The sequence below is a fragment of the Panthera leo genome, chromosome F2, assembly GCF_018350215.1.
Source record: "Panthera leo isolate Ple1 chromosome F2, P.leo_Ple1_pat1.1, whole genome shotgun sequence".
In the NCBI taxonomy this organism is placed as follows: Eukaryota; Metazoa; Chordata; class Mammalia; order Carnivora; family Felidae; genus Panthera; species Panthera leo.
In genome coordinates this window covers 11,900,736-11,916,095 of record NC_056695.1, presented here as the reverse complement: position 1 = coordinate 11,916,095, position 15,360 = coordinate 11,900,736, and the positions used below count along the sequence as shown (strand labels likewise).

Genomic DNA, 15,360 nt, shown 5'->3' with positions numbered 1-15,360 from the left:
TTTTCTAAAAAAAAAAATGTTTATTTATTTTGAGGAGGGGGAGGGGCAGAGAGAAAAGGAGAGAGAAAAAGACAGAGAGAGAGAGAGAGAGAGAGAGAGAATCCAAGGAGGCTCTGCCCTGCCAGTGAAGAGCCCAACGTGGGGCTCAAACTCACAAACCGTTAAGATCATGACCTCAGCCGAAATCAAAAACTGGATGCTTAACCCACTGACCTAGCCACCCAGGCACCCCAGGCTGTTGCTCACATGAAAGGCCACCAGGGAGCATCCACCATACATGAGGCATTAAATAAGCAGGGAATGGCTCACTTAAGCTGGAGTCAACCAGCTTCATCATTGGCCACCCAGCACTGGCCACACGGACCCGCAGATGAAGTAGCGAGGGTGGCAGGATTGGGGGCAAGGAATGGGTCCGGCACTGTGGCTCCCACTCACCAGGGCAGTGGTGCCTCAAGTGTCCAACCAAGAGCAGTGCTGAGCCCTGGGGTGGGACCACCCCTCCAACGGCCACGTGGGGCAGGCGTCTGGGTCCCAGTCCAACCGCCCCCACTGCCCGGGGCTGCTCCCTGCATTCCCTCATGGGGGCTTTTCCTTCGAGTAATCCCCAATTAATGTCCCGCTTGCAAGTGTCTATCTCTGAGTCATTCCTGGGGAACCTGGCCTAAGGTAGGAAGAGATACAGAAGAAAGAGGAAAAATGTAAGTGAAGAAAGATGGACACCTCATATGTCGTCACCGATCGCCACGCAGAACGCTTTCCACTTCCCTGTGTGCATCTCTGTCTCTGTGTCTATTCTTTTTTTTTGTCTGCATTCCAATTTATTGTCAAATTGGCTAACATACAGTGTGTAAAGCGTGCTCTTTGTTTTTGGGGTAGATTCCCGAGGTTCGTCGCTTACGTACAACACCCAGTGCTCATCCCAACAGGTGCCCTCCTCAAGGCCCATCACCCATTTTCCCCTTCCCCCACACCCCGCCTTCCACCCTCAGTTTGTTCTCAGTATTTAAGAGTCTCTTATGGTTTGCCTCCCTGCCTTTCTGTTTGTAACTGTTTTTTCCCCTTCCCCTCCCCCAAGGTCTTCTAAGTTTCTCAAGATCCACATATGAGTGAAAACATATGATATCTGTCCTTCTCTTCCTGACTTATTTCACTCAGCACAATACCCTCCAGTTCCATCCATGTTGCTACAAAAGGCCATATTTCATTCTTTCTCATTGCCAAGTAGTATTCCATTGTATATATAAACCACAATTTCTTTATCCATTCATCAGTTGATGGACATTTAGGCTCTTCCCATAATTTGGCTATTGTTGAAAGTGCTACTAAAAACATTGGGGTACAAGTGCCCCTACTCATCAGCACTCCTGGATCCCTTGGGTAAATTCCTAGCAGCACTATTGCTGGGTCATAGGGTAGATCTATTTTGAATTTTGTGAGGAACCTCCACAAGCCCGCGCATTTTTTATTTTATTGCACATCTTTTGAAACATCCACTAGGTGGAGAACTTGTGTCAAGTTTGACGCTCAGATTGTGCCGCTCGGCCAGCCAGTCAAGGGAGCTGCATTTATCTACTTATTTATTTATTTAACCATTATTGAAACGAAGCAATGGGTTCTAACCAACAATGAAAAGCGTCTATGCCTCTTCCTAGTGGCCTAAGCTTTCCAGACATTATAGGCCCGAAAACATTATATAGAATTACATTTCTCTTGTGATTGACTGCTACCATGGCATGTTTTTAGGAGACACAGATGAACTATGTGAGTTCAAGGCTAAAATTTCTGCATAATCATTTTTGTTGAACCCTGCCTCTTGATTAGTTTATTATGGTTTATTCTAAGCTCTTTTAAATTGGCGAGGTGGTGTTTTTTGGGGTTTCTGGGAGGGAGTATTGATTGAAAGTTAACTGCCGATTAAGGAAATGATTTTATTCGTTAAAAAGCCTTATCCACTGATGTGCTTTTTACATTTCAACTTGCAAACACTGGGCAAAGGAATTTCTTTTCATGTGCATTGTTATTCTTGCTGATTATTGAGAAAGTTTTATTGAGGTCACAGAATGTAGGTTAATAGAATTTACTACACCATGCGTTCTTGGTTGCAGCTCTGTGCAGTAGAAATGCGACCCTAATTCAGCTGCCAGCCAGCCCTTCCGTGCGCGGGAGCGCTGTGCCAGGGATCCTTGCCAGCTCCAGGGAAGGCCACTGTGTGAGCTTGTCCCCTGCCACCAAGATGGAGGGCCACGAACAGCATTGCTGATCCTGGCCGTGCCTGTACCTACTCTCAGCAGGGCTTCCTGAAAACAGTCTGGACCTGGGTCTTTTCCTCTGGGTGGAACTCACAGCAGCGATTAGCAAACTAAGGCCCACCGGCCAAATCCAGCCCACTGCCTGGGTTTTATCATCCTCAGGCTCCGGATGGCTTTTACAGATGAACATTGTCAACTGATTTGATGATAAGGGATACTAACTTAGAGCCGTGATTAAGTGATATATTTTCATTACGAAAACCCATACTCAATTGCTATAGTTTGGATTTTATCACTTTAAAATTGCTGCGGTTTCGCTTTCCCACAGCTTCGGTTGCCTGCAGTCAACGGTGGTCAGGAAGCAGATGACGCCCCTTCTGAGATACAGTCAGAAGGTCAGGAGGTCAAGAGCAGCCTAACGCTGCGTCACGATGCTTAACTCGTCCACCTCACTTCCTCTCATCGCGTAGGCATTTTCTCATTTTGTGACATCACAAGAAGGGTGAGTACAGCACAGTAAGATCTTTTAAGAGCGCGCGAGAGAGACCACATTCACATAACTTTAATTACAGTATATTGTTACGATTGTTCTATAACCTGTGCTTCATAAACTCCACCATAGGTATGTAAGTATAGAAAAAAACAGTATAATAAGGCTCAGTACTATCTGTGGTTTCAGGCACCCACTGGGGGTCTTGGAACGTATGTCCCACGGGTTTGGGGGGAGGGACAAATGTCTCCACCGCATAATATCCATTCTTTGCCTCTCGGTCCATAAAGCCTAAAATATTTACTATCTGGCCTTTACGGAAAAAGTCTACTGACTCTGCTCTAGAGGGTCTGTTAACTTTTTACATCTAAAATTATGAGTGTGTGAAACATGTGGATTTTTCTGGAGAGAGGGCACCTGGCCTTCTCTGCTCTGAAAGGAGAATGGAACCACCAAAATGTTAAAAACTACTAGTCTCACTGGATGAGGGCCTTCCACTGCCAGCAACAACAACAATAATAACAACTCAAAGTATCATAGGATCAATGTACAAACAACGATCAAAACATTACTTCCCATGACTTTGAGGGGACCAAGGACAGGGCTGAGTTGAATTACTAACAGTGTGAGTGCAACTCTTTAGTCAAAATCACCAAGTTGATTATACTTTGCTGGGAACAATGTAGGTGCCTAGTAAGTTATTGTTGCATCAGCTTTATGTGTAACATGAAAAACAGAAGCCCCCCGTTTTGACGCACTGGAGACCAGCACAGTGCTTGGTACTGTGTAAGTGTTTAGTTTGGGCCCACGACTAAATGACCCACGTGAACACAATTAACCAGACATTTGAAAATGTGTTACTGTCAGGGCGCCTGGGTGGCTCAGTCGGTGAAGCGTCCCACGTCAGCTCAGGTCATGAGCTCACGGTTTGTGAGTTCGAGCCCCGCATCAGGCTCTGTGCTGACCGCTCAGGGCCTGGGGTCTGCTTTGGATTCTGTGTCTCCCTCTCTCTCTGCCCCTCCCTTGCTCGCGCTCTGTCTCTCTCTCTCTCAAAAATAAATGAAAACATAAAAAACAAAAAAAGAAAATGTCAAATGCACAGAATTAGGATGGGCAAAAGCACTTATTCTTATGAATTTTAAGCTAACCTCACCAAGATGGTACCTACAAGGAGTGAGGATTTAAATAATGCTATCTGAAGTTTCCTACTGTTCCCTGGGCTCACTCCGCTGTTGTGGTAATGACTGCAAGACTGGGATGCCTTTTAGAAAAAACAGAGGGGCAGAGAACCTTCTGAGAAGCAATAGTGACTCCTTAGAATGCATGTTTGATATTTTAGCTCCTTTCGGCTCGAATTTCTGGGGGGGTGGAGTCTATTCCCGCCTTTTCTGATTACATTCCCTTGAGTATTCAAATAGGTTAAATGAGCACTGGCCACACCAAACACACCCGTCACCTCTGGAGCTGGCTCCAATTCATCCTCTCTGCAAAGATGAGTGGACGCATGTGGCCTTTACAACACCGGCCCACTGGAAAGATCTATGGGCAGAAGGGAAAACAGACATGAGACCATTACCTGGAATCAAAGCCAGTACCTTCTCGCCCAGCATCCTGGGAAGTGCCGTCTCAAAGAACTGTCTTTTTCCCCCAACAGGATACTTGCTCTAGTTTATAAAAAGTAAGAGGATTTGCACACCTTCTCCTTTGATTGAGCTGTTTGTGTTGCTGTGAATCCTGGCCAACGTCTCCTAGGGCTTAGCTGAGTGGTTTGGGTACAACGTCGCCGACTGTTCCAATTTAAGAAGCTCTCACGAGATCGCACCGAGACAAAGGGTCTGCCGAGAGGCGCAGCCCCGTAGCGCTCCGACGCTCTAATCTGAGTTCTGCTCTGCAAAGTCCTGTCTAATCCTCTTGTACCCTGCTGTGGCTAGCAGTCGAGGGAAAGGCAGCAAGGGCAAAAGCTGCGGGATACAGATTTAATTCAATCCAGCAAACGTTTACTAAGCACCTCTGGTGTGCCAGTCACTGGGCCGGGTTCCGGGGATAGGAAGATTAATAGGATAGGATTCCAGAACTCAAAGGGGTCACGGTTTACAGGCAGAGAGGCACAGCCACATGAATAATAAAGCAGGAGAGGGGAGCAGAGGAAACTCGTCACTGAAGGAATGACACGGATGAGTCTTAACTGATAAGGTGATGATAAGGGGCAGAGAAGGGGCGGATGGGCATCCCGGGTAGAGGAAACTGCACAAGCAGAGTTAAGAAGGTATCAAAGTCCCTGGTATTTGGGGCAAAGGTCAAAAGGATTTTGTCTCGGAGAGAGGTGGGAGAAAAGGCTAGAAGTGTGGTCTGGGGCAGGGTTATTGATTCATGTCCTGCTGGAGACGGGATAGCAAAGATAAATCAACAAATCCCTGCCCCTGGGAAGCTTACCTTTGGGGGTGAAGACCAGATCATAAATACAAAGGAGAGGCGGCTTGTTAGGTCTGCCCTAACAAAATACCACAAACTGGGTGATGGAGACAACAGAAATCTTTCGTCTCCCAGCTCTGGAGGCTAGAAGTTCAAGATCAAGGTGTTAGTTGGGCTGGCTCCTGCTCAGGGCCGTGAGGAAGAATCTGTTCTAGGCTCTTCCCTAGCTTCTGGTGCTCGGTTGGCTTGTACCAGTATCATCCCCATCTCTGCCTCCATCCTCACAGGGAATGCCTGTGTCTCTGTGTCCTAATTTCCCCTTTGAATAAGGAAGGACACCGGCCCCACTGGCGTAGGGCCCGCTTTGAAGACCCCAACTGAACTCAATCATCTGGGAAGACCCTTTTCCCCAAAAAGTTACATCCACAATCCCATATACTGGGGATTAGGACTTCAGCATCTTTTGGGGGGGGCATAATTCAACCCATAACAGTATGTTAACTTGTAATAATAACTTGAAGCAACATAAAGCAGTGTAACTGTGTTGGGGAAAGCATCTGTGCTCGAGGCAGTGTAGCGGGGAGGTTTGCAATTTTCTGTAAGGTGGCCCAGGTTATGACTCACTGCAGAGGCTACATTTCACACACACACACACACACACACACACACACACACACACACACATTTTAGGTTCTATTTATTTATTTCGAGAGAGAGAGAGAGTGCTAGCGGGAGAGGGACAGGGGGAGAGAGAATCCTAAGCAGGCTTTGTTATGTCAGCACAGAGCCCGACTCGGGGCTCAAACCCACGAACTGTGAGATCATGGCCTGAGCCCAAATCAAGAGCTGGATGCTCAACCGACTTAGCCACCCAGGCGCCCCAAGAGGCTACATTCGGACAAAACTCAGGGAAATGAGGGAAGTGGGGCTCACAGATATCTGGGGGAAGAGCGTACTAGGCAGAGAAAGAAAACAGTGCGAAGGCATGTGTTAGGCATGATCTGTGGAGCGAGGAAGCCAATGAGGCTGGACCCAAGGGGGATGAAGGAACCAGAGGAGATGAGGTCAGTGACTGCGAGCTGCCGGGACATGCAGGGCCTTATGGCCATTGGAGGGACTTTGGCCATGGAGCCATTGGGTGGTTTGGGGCAGAAGGGTGAGACGGTCTGATTAGGTTTTAAGAGGTTTGGGGGTTTGGTGTTGAGAATGGTCTGGGCGCGGGAGCCATGGTGGATGCAGGAAGACCAGTTAGGAGGTGATTGTAAGAATTCAGGTGACAGACAGAGGTTGCTCGGACCTGGGTGCTGAGAAATTCGGAAATACTGAATTTGGGCTACATTTGGCTCATGAATGTGGAGCCAGAAGCTGAGGACAGAGATCTGAGCTCCCACTAACCTAGACCATGTCATTATTTCCCCAGGGTGTGGGCTGAGATATGCATTTGGACACTCCAAGGGTGTCTTTCGGTTTTCTATACACTGCAGCGGCTTAGCTCCTTTTCTTTCCTACCTGGAGTCTCTTCGAAGACACAGACATTCAAGGACAGGAAATCCTGTACTATGGACCCTCTCCTCTTAAAAGTAGAAAAGACACAGAAATAATTCAGTAGGATCCAGACATTCTAGCTTTGCACGTTTTGGGTCTGGTACAATCCAGAGCAGTGAGTGACTTTCTCCGCTGAGGAGGTGGGCTTTGCAAGACATGTACCCTAGAGGCATACTCTGCGGGGTAGCAAGATAAAGACAAATCACAGTTGCTTTGGGGTCGACATAACCTCATCCTTATCCATTTACCCAATTTAACTGTGTGCCAAGTTCTGCATCCTTTTTTTATCCCTTCCTTCTGTCACTGTCCTAGTTCAGGCTGAATCTCCTCTCTTTGTGCTCGTAGAATAGCTTCCTCAATGATCTTTGTACTGCTTATGTTTTTTCTTTTCTTTTCTTTTCTCTTTTCTTTTTTCTTTTGTTTTAAATGTTTATTTTTGAGAGAGAGAGAGAGAGAGAGACAGGGTGTGAGCGGGGGAAGGGCAGAGAGAGGCACACACACAGAAACAGAAGCAGGCTCCAGGCTCCGCGCTGTCAGCACACAGCCCGACGCGGGGCTCAAACCCACAGACCACAAGATCACGACCCGAGCTGAAGTCGGACGCTCAACTGACTACCCCGCTCAGGCGCCCCTCTCTTTCTTTCTTTCTAAACTAGTCTTAAAGTCATTTCCAGAATGTTTCTGCTAAAATGTAAAACTGATGACAAACATCATTCCCTGCTCGCTCTGGAAATCCTTTGATGCCCCATGCTGACTTGCCTTGTCCAGGCCCGCGCAGCTATTTCCAGTCTGGCCCAGACATGCCTTTACAGCATCCCCCTCCTCTGCCCTCGACCTCGGATTCCAGAGCTGTCCTTCCTGCACGAGTGCCTTTCTTGCCAACCTGCCCCTGTCTATCTGAAGAAGAAGACTTTGATCCAGAACAGTGATCGCGATTTTTGAGTCTATAGTGTTCACGCTAGTGAGATCGTCAAAAGAACATGGATTCCTGCAGCAGCAAGACCTGGATTAGAATCAAGGCTTTGACAACGGCCATCTGCGTGACTCTGATCCGTTACATGGCCTCTCTGAGTCTCAGTTTCCTCATCGAGAGTAGAGACAGCAAGGCTACCCTGCAGAGCTGCGGTCGACGTCGACACCACGTTGTTAAAATGACAGCTTAGCACCACACTTGCAAGAGGCATTCAGGGAGTGGTGGACATTGTTATTAAACATCAGTTTGGAGTTCAGGAGAGACACCGTCTGGAGTCAGACTTTCAGGAGTCGGGCGTGTTGGTGGAAAGCGGTGGGCAATTTACAATTTCCTGGGCAGATGGTTCAGAGAAAGAGGCAATGACCCGGGAAAGAGCATGCACGATGAGTTGATACTGGCTTTTAACCTAACACATATGCACACTTCACCAGTTTAAATTCAACTAATTCAGATTTTATGACACTGCAGGCAAAACTGGGTTGCAACTTACTTCTGTGCTATTTATGAGAAAATTAATAGGGAGAACATGATCCAGAGCTCCTAATGTGGGGATGCTTAACCTACTTAAATAAGTCAACTAAAGTTATGTCGGAATCAGTTTAGCAAGATTAGTTTTCGTAGAGACACTGTGCTTTAAGTGATTTAGAGATGTAAATTAGAATTTGGGAGCCAGAAAGGAGATAGAGATTATTAGCAGATGGCCCTCATTTTAAAAAAAAGAGAAAAGAGAGGACTAGAAAGCTTAACTGACTTGTACAAGCCCACACAGAATAAACAGAGGACTCAGGCCCCCTCCCTCCTGAATAGTGTTCCTTTGGATATGCTGGGTGTCACCTTTTGCATGTCAAGTGATCAGTGTTTTTCTAGGCCATACCTGGTTAGCCATTAGTGCTTTGTTTTGTTTGCAAATTCTTGATGGTAATTAAGGAAGTGCTATTTCCAAATTATCGTGTAATTCAGACTTAGTATTAATTCATGCTGGTGTTCCTGGTGAGGTTCTGGAATGTGGCTGGTTTACTTGGGCAGAGTTGTAAAAGGGAAACCTGTACAAGGAGTAAAAGCCTGATGGCAGCTTCACTCTGAACAAATGTTCTTTATTTAAAAAGAAAAATTGGCCTCTACATACCCAATTTAACTCACTGGTCCTTAATTAGGACCATTGTGAGTTTAAGTTTGGCTTCACAGAGTAGATTTTCTGAATCCCAAAGTCTGGCTGGCTTAGCAACTTAGTCTCAGCAAAGATCAAAAGCATTTTATGAACAATCCAACACCCTCCACTCGTAATCTGATAGTAGAGAACCCTGGTCAACATATTTTTCAGGGTCACCCCTTGTTAGCCTTTATTACTGGCTGACATATGAGAATACACTCATTCATCTCAGAGACCTTCTGAGAAAAATTAGCTGACCGCAAGGCACATGATCTTAAAGGGCATTAAAGTTTATGTAGATCATCGTTGGCTATAAAACCTTGTCTTTTCTTTTTTATTTTTTTGTCTCGAGTGGATAGTCCCTAGGATTCCTATTATCTGACTTCAAGAGAATCTGAAAAGAAAGGAATCCTGGCTAATTCGTTTTCAAAAGTATTTGTTTGACTTAAAATTTTGTACCCCCAGTACCACTGCCCGAGGCTGTCAAGACAAAATAAATCAGTGTGTTAAATACGCAAATAAACTCACAGTAGAAAGACAGCTACAACTAGAAGGAAGGACATAGATGGAGGGTGTAAGTATTATTCCACCGTGGAGGAGTACAAACCAGGCTGGACTTACATACAGTAAGAAATGGGTAAGAATGGAAACTTCTTAGGTCTGTAAACCACCCAACCATAGTTAACACTACAGACTTCTTTCTACCTAGGATGAAGCGAACTGTGACTCACCCTTTAACATCTGAGATATCCATGGTTTTGTCTTTTCTTCTTCTCCTCCTCTGCCTTCTTGGATTTTAATAGTTATGCTGGGAATAAGAATATAGACCAGGCTTGAAAATTAAGTTAAATGAAGTAATATATACTCTTTACCTTCATGTATATTTTATACATACTAAATGTGTATATATATGTATATACACATATATACACATATATACATATATATATTTAGTTTAGCTTAAATATTAAATTAAATGCTATATACTCTTTATCTTTTTTGGTCAGAAAGATAAAAAATGTATAAAGGACACTGGCATGAACCCTACTGAATCAACCGTTTTTACAAACTGACCCAATCTTCAGTATGTGGGTTGGTGATTATGGGGTGGACAGACGCTCTGTCCTCAGCTCTAAAGCTCAAACAACAAAACAAGTCCATGTTGCTTGCCAGTTAATAAAGGGATCCAAGGGCCTCCCACTGAAAGCTCTGGTCCTTTGTAGCAAAGGAGACATCATTGTCTTAGGATGTCAGGTTCTGTTTGGGGCCATGGCTTCCACCAGGCTTTGTCTCAAGTACAAGATCTTTCCTTTCACTCCCTTCCCCCTTCCTCCCTCCATCTGTTCCTTCCTTCCTTCCATTCTTCCTTCTTCCTTCCTTCCTTCCTTCCTTCCTTCCTGTTTTAACCACTTTTAAGTAAAAGATCCATGCAATAACTATATTCACTTTTCTGTAAAACCACCATCGGTCTCCCGAACTTTTTCATTTTCCCAAACTGAAATTCTGTACTCATATAGTACCTTCATTTCCACCCCCCCCCTCAGCCCCCAGTCTACTTTCTGCATTTACCAATTTGACCACTCAAGGTACCTCGTTATGGGTGGAACTCTATGGTATTTGTCCTTTTGTAACTGGGTGATTTCACAGCGTAATGTCTCCAAGATTCATTCATGTTGTTGTAGTATCAGCACTTCCGTTCTGTATCAGTATTTCATCCCTTTTAAAGACCGATGAGATATTCCGTCGTATGTATATACCACAGTTTGTTTACCTATTCATCTGCTGGTAGACACTTGGATGGCTTCCACCTTTTAGCTTTTGTGATGAATGCTGTATGAGCATGCGTGTACAAATGCCTGTTTGAGTCCCCTGCTTTCAATTCTTGTGTGTTTATAGTCAGGAGAGTTGCTAGATCATATGACAATTTGTTTGTACTCACAAAGATTTTTTTTTAATTTTATGGATTTATTTTGAGAGAGAGAGAGAGAGAGAGAGCAGGGAGAGAGAGAATCCACACTGTCAGCACAGAGCCCAATGCGGGGCTCAAACTCATGAACCATGAGGCCGTGACCTGAGCCGAAACCAAGAGTCAGACGCTTGAGCGACTGAGCCACCCAGGTGCCCCTATTTGTACTTTTTTGAAGAACCACATCCCATTTTCCCTCTTGTGGCACCATTTTACAAATGTAAAATGTACCAGCAGTGCACAAGGGTTCCAATTTCTCCATCTTACCAACACTTGTCATTTTCTGTTTTGTTTTGTTTTTTGATAACAGCCATCGTAATGGCTGTGAAATGGTATCTTATGGTTGTGATTTGCATTTCCCTGATGATTGGTGATGTTGAACATCTTTTCGTGCGTTTAGTAGCCATTGTGTATTTTCTCCCATTGCCTGCTACCTTTTCACTCTGTGGGGAGTGTTTTTGAGGCATAAAAGTTCTAAATTTGACTGAGTCCTACTTACCTGGGTTTTCTTTTATTGCCTGTACTTTTGATGTCACATCCCTGGTATAGTTTATTCTACAGAAGGAGAACAGGGCATGTGCTAGACTTTATCATGTCTGTGAACATGGGCAATAGAGGAGACAAACCCAGCAAAACCTATTTGAAGGAAAAACTGGACCTGAGAGAGTAGCTGTAGATCTGAACCTCTTCATGTGAAGGCTTGAGGTTAGAGGGTCTAAAGAAGATTTTACAGAGACCTTTTTGTTTTTCTTCTTTATTCAAAATCAGGTGACACATGTGTCGAGGAAAAGATACATGACAACAGGCTTAACATTTATTTTTTTTTAGTGGAGATTTTAGTTGTGTATACATGTGGGGGGTGTCGAGTATTGGTGGAACTTTTTTGTTTTTAGTTTATTTATTTTGAGAGAGAGAGCGAGAGAGAGAGAGAGAGAGTGAGAGAGAGAGAGAGAGAGAGAGAGAGAGAGAGCAGGGGTTGGGGGAGGGGCAGAAAGAGAATCCCAAGCAGGCTCCACACCGTCAGCACAGAGCCTGACTTGGGCTCAATCTCAGGAACCGTGAGATCATGACCTGAGCCGAGATCAAGAGTTGGACGCTGAATGGACTGAGCCACCCAGGCGCCCCTGGTGGAACTTTTCAAAGTAGGCTTGGGACAGCTGATGGAAGAAGTACTCGGGACACCATACTTCATCTGGGAATATCCAGGAGCGACGTTAGTTGGACACTGTAAACATTTTCGTTAATGGTAGAACACGAAAACATTAGAAGAATTCAGACCATCCAAATACTGGTAGCTACTACGTGTCCAGACTAGTAGGATCTCCAAATACATTAATGTTTATTATGGTACATTGCATTTATAAGAAAGATCTAATATTTGCTATGCCTTTTAAAATAGCCACATGGATTACTGACTATGAACTCATATTAAGAGAATGCACTTAGATTGAAGTAAGGGAGATTTTTTTTTTCAATATATGAAATTTATTGTCAAATTGGTTTCCATACAACACCCAGTGCTCATCCCAAAAGGTGCCCTCCTCAATACCCATCACCCACCCTCCCCTCCCTCCCACCCCACATCAACCCTCAGTTTGTTCTCAGTTTTTAAGAGTCTCTTATGCTTTGGCTCTCTCCCACTCTAACCTCTTTTTTTTTTTTTTTTTTCCTTCCCCTCCTCCATGGGTTTCTGTTAAGTTTCTCAGGATCCACATAAGAGTGAAAACATATGGTATCTGTCTTTCTCTGTATGGCTTATTTCACTTAGCATCCCACTCTCCAGTTCCATCCACGTTGCTACAAAGGGCCATATTTCGTTCTTTCTCATTGCCATGTAGTATTCCACTGTGTATATAAACCACAATTTCTTTATCCATTCATCAGTTGATGGACATTTAGGCTCTTTCCATAATTTGGCTATTGTTGAGAGTGCTGCTATAAACATTGGGGTACAAGTGCCCCTATGCATCAGTACTCCTGTATCCCTTGGGTAAATTCCTAGCAGTGCTATTGCTGGGTCACAGGGTAGGTCTATTTTTATTTTTCTGAGGAACCTCCACACTGTTTTCCAGAGCGGCTGCACCAGTTTGCATTCCCACCAACAGTGCAAGAGGGTTCCCGTTTCTCCACATCCTCTCCAGCATCTATAGTCTCCTGATTTGTTCATTTTGGCCACTCTGACTGGCATGAGGTGATATCTGAGTGTGGTTTTGATTTGTATTTCCCTGATGAGGAGCGACGTTGAGCATCTTTTCATGTGCCTGTTGGCCATCCGGATGTCTTCTTTAGAGAAGTGTCTATTCATGTTTTCTGCCCATTTCTTCACTGGGTTATTTGTTTTTCGGGTGTGGAGTTTGGTGAGCTCTTTATAGATTTTGGATACTAGCGAAGTAAGGGAGATTTCTGAAGATAAGAGGAAAAACTGACTTGGCACGAATGTTAATTTACGTTAAGTGGCTTGTGGCAGAGCTGGGCACTCCAGATCACCCTCCCCTACTCATGGACAGCAGCTGTCCCTGGGAGCAGCTGATCTACTTTCCTCTGTTTACCTGGTGTGTTCATTGCCGAGCTCTCATCCACGGAATGGCAGCGGAAGTGATGTAAGTCACTCTGGGCGTGTGGGCGTGTCTACTTCTTGCTCTTCTCTCCCTTATGTCGGCTAGAGGTGTGGGGGTTGATGAAGTCTGGGAGGATAGCAGCGTCCTAAGATGGGAGTAGCCAGAGTCCCTGAATCACTGTGTGGAGGAAAGCTTCCCACCAGCCAGGAGTATCCGTCGAAGACTATTACTGAGCAAGAAATCAGTTTCAGCCTGTGTCAGACCGCTGAAGTTTTGGTGTCTATTTATTACAGCAGCTAATACAGGCTTTCAAAAGGAATGAAGATGCTTTTGCAATTTGATCTTAGAGTAGATTGTGACCTCTGAATTTGCACCGCAGGATGTGAATGCCCCGAATTCTTAGCCCGGCCTGCAAAGCACTGCTAGATTTGGCCTTGCCAATCTATTCGGCATATTTAGATGCCACGCTCGCTTTTCTGAATAGCAGCCACATCGGCCCTTCTTCAGCTTCTTCGCTATGGGAAGCTCTCTCCTGCTTCAGGATATTTGAACATGATGTTTTCTCTGCCTGCAATTCTGTTTTCCTTGTCTGGCTAGTTCTGATTCATGCTGCAGAACTCAGTTCAGAGGCTACTTCCTGGTGACCCTCAAAGTTCAGGTCCCCTGACGTATGTTGTTATTGTCTACTGTATTTTTCCTTCATAGCCCTCATCATACATTGCGATTCTGGCTTTGTGTAATGATTTGGTCAAATATATGCCCTCCCTCTACATTGTAAGACTCATAAAGGCAGCGTCCAGACTTGCTTTGCTCACTGTTGTATGCTCGGCTTGGCATAGAGTGGACTCCTTTTAAAAATTTTTTTAAGTTTTTTTTTTTTTTTTTTTTTTTGAGAGAGAGAGAGAGAGAGAGCACTCGAGTGAGCGGGGGAGGGGCAGAGGGAGAGGAAGAGAGAGAATCCCAAGCAGGGTCCACACCCAGTGGGGAGCCTGGTGGGGCTCAATCCCACGGCTGTGAGATCATGACTAACCTGTGCCAAAATCAAGGGTTTGAGGCTCAACCAACTGAGCCACTCAGCCGCCCCCAGAGCAGAGCCACAATAAATATTTTGTCAAATGAAATCATACATGTCCCTAACAACAATGCCTACCACTTATGGAAAGGCTGAGTGCCTGGCACTGTTAATAAAGGCTGTACCTATTTTAATTAACTCAACCCATCACTCCACAAAATTTTATTTTAATCCTAAGCATACAACACTTTATTCACATGTTATTCATAAGGCCAAGGGTTTTTCTTTTATTATGAGTCTATTGATTAAATCTCCCTTAGTCTTTTTGCATAAACCATACCTATTGCTTTATTTATGACATCTGAAATGTTCAGGATGTAACTACACCTGCAAAACATATTGAGTACAGAACACTTCTAGATTTTTACAAATTCGCCACACCATTTTTTCCAATTATATCACCAATATCTAAATATCTATCTATCTTTTTATCAACTCATCTGACAGTATTTTAAAAAGTTACCTTTTACTTTTTGCCTTCATATTTTAATTGTCTTGTGATAAAAATTTTAATTGTCTTGTAATAAAGATTTTAATTGTCTTGCAACTAACTAAAATCAGCATAAATATATTTAAAAGCAAACACAGGTGTATCTAGTAGGCGTGACTTGGTTGGAGGGGCATCATCTTGTGTAGCCTGTAAAGTGTGTGCTTTCAGCATGATTGAGCAGCAGTCAGCATGTTTTACGGAGAAAGAAGAGTCTTCATGAATCTGGAGAGTTGGTTAAATGGAGGCTGGCTAAGGGAGCTTCAGTGTAGTATTACTACCCATGTTATAAAAGAGAAAAAGGGGTCCCAGAGAGGCAAAGCAACTTTTGTAAGTTTACAAGTTAGTGAGTGGTGGAGAATTTCGGATGAAAATTCAGGTCCGTGTGATTCCAAAGCCAATGCTCTGAATGCGTGAATCTCTTTCACTGCTGGGTAGTAAATCCTTCTGGTGGAAAC

General features: G+C 44.5%; 1 long non-coding RNA gene across 1 annotated transcript in view; it reads right to left on the bottom strand.

Moving 5' to 3' along the window:
* Window positions 1-3,982: 3,982 nt before the first annotated feature.
* Window positions 3,983-15,360, bottom strand: part of LOC122210654 — a 98,050-nt gene continuing 86,672 nt past the window's right edge. Inside the window, exons 6-7 of the long non-coding RNA XR_006198154.1 lie at window positions 9,551-9,627; window positions 3,983-4,278 (exon numbers count right to left, since the gene is read on the bottom strand). This is a non-coding gene — a long non-coding RNA (uncharacterized LOC122210654). The remainder of the gene's footprint in view (window positions 4,279-9,550; window positions 9,628-15,360) is intronic.